The sequence below is a fragment of the Pristis pectinata genome, chromosome 15, assembly GCF_009764475.1.
Source record: "Pristis pectinata isolate sPriPec2 chromosome 15, sPriPec2.1.pri, whole genome shotgun sequence".
Classification (NCBI taxonomy): domain Eukaryota; kingdom Metazoa; phylum Chordata; class Chondrichthyes; order Rhinopristiformes; family Pristidae; genus Pristis; species Pristis pectinata.
Window position 1 is genome coordinate 47759441 of NC_067419.1, and position 2121 is coordinate 47761561.

A 2121-nucleotide genomic window follows, 5' to 3' on the forward strand; every position below is an offset into this window, starting at 1 on the left:
AAACGTCGACTGTCCATTTCCCTCCACAGATGCTGCCTGACCCGCTGCGTTCCTCCAGCATCTTGTTTGTTGGGACAGAACCATCACTGGCTGGTCAGTGACGATGTTGGGCAGAACCTGACAGCAAGGCCAGTGGAAATCTGGAACACTCTCCCCTCTCATGCCTGCAGCTGGGAGCCAATTGAAATCATAAAATCAGGGAATGATCCATTTCTTTTTGATCAGGGTTACTGAACCCCAAAGCATTAACTCTGACCTTTGATCTAACTGAGGGCTGCAACTGGCTTGAGGGCTGAATGGCCTCCTGCTGTTCCCATGTTTCATTTCCAGATGCCACCTCTTGGGTGAACGGTTAAATCAAGCTTGTCTGCCACCTTGGGGTGTAGATCCTCTTCCTGACCACTTCAGTAAGTAAAACTGTCTTTCCCCTGAAGGAGTTCTGTGTGGTCTGTTCTCCGTGGTTTAAACAGAGCAGGTTTTAATTCAAAATTGAACTCTTGATTGCCTTCTGCATCAGAAGGTTGTGGGTTCAAATCCCACTCAAGAGACCCGAGCCCAATCTAGGAGATACCACTGCAATACTGTGGGAGATGTCTCCTTCAAACCAATTTTGAAGAACAGTGGAGGTCTCCATAGTTGCTGAACAATATTTACCCCCCGCCACCCCAATATCACTGTCATTTTTGCTGTGGTTTCTGGAAGCTTGCTATGCGTGAAGTTGTATGCCACATTACCCACAAATCTGAATATACTGAAATGCTTGATTGCCTGTGTAGCACTTTGGAATATCCTAAGTTAGTGAATGGTGCTATATAAGCGTAAGGCTTTTTATTTTCTTCATCAATGGCTCTATGGTGGCATTCCTCTTCTGCTGGTACACTGATACACTCCTGCTGGGTCATCACAGGATGGATCTGGAGAAGATCCATCCATTTTGGGAGGACATACACAGTAAACGGTAGGGCACTGGAGAGTGCGGAGGAACAAAGGGATCTGGGAGTTCAGATACATAATTCCCTGAAAGTAGGGCTTTCATAGTAAACAGCAGAGCCCTGGGGAGTGTTGTAGAACAGAGGGACCTTGAAGTTCAGGTACTGTACCTGGTTCCCTGAAAGTGGTGTCACAGGTAGACAGGGTGGACTTCATTAGTCGGGACACTGAGGATAGAAATTAGGAGGTTATGTTGCAGTTGTACGAGATGTTGGTGAGGCGCATTTGGAGCACTGTGTTCAGTTTTGGTCGTCCTGTTATAGGAAAAGTGTTATTAAACTGGAAAGAGTTCAGAAAATATTTATAAGGATGTTGCCAGGACTCGAGGGACTGAGTTATAGGGAGAGGTTGGACTTTATTCCTTGGAGTGTAGGAGACAGAGGTGATCTTATAGAAGTGTATAAAATCATGAGGGGCAGAGAGAGGGTGAATTCACAGAGTCTTTTACCCAGGGTTGGGGACAGCAAGAACTAGAGGACACAGGTTTAAGGTGAGAGGGGCAGAGATTTAATAGGAACTTGAGGGGCAACTTTTTTCTAAAAGACATGGAGGCTGATACATATGTGGAACGAGCTGCCAGAGGAAGTGGTTGAGTCAGGTACATTAACAACTTGTAAAAGACAGTTGGACAGGAAAGATTTAAAGGATGTGGCCCAAATGCATGGCATGCATTTCAGGTGAGGGGGCACATTCAAAGGAGATTTGCAGGGCAATTAAGAAGGAATTAAACACAGTGGTGGGTGCCTGGAATGCACTGGTGGATGGAAGTGGAGGCAAAGGCGATGGAGATGTTTAAGAGGCTCTTAGATGGGCACATGAATGTGGAGAGTTGTGGACATCGTGTAGGCAGGAGGGATTAGTTTACTTTGGTGTTTAATTAGTTTGGCACAACAGAGTGGGCTGAAGGGTCTGTTCCTGGGCTGTACTGTTCTAGGTTAAATGGGACTAGTTTGGATGGGTAGCATGGACCATTTGGGCCAAAGGATTTGTTTCCCTGCTGTATGACTCTCTACTCCTAAGTTGTATGTTCAGATGTAAAAGGGACACACCTCTATTTATGACTTGATGTAAGTTATGCAGGACCTGAATTATGGATCTCCAATAATGTTTTTTTTTCTGTCTCGCAGTGCT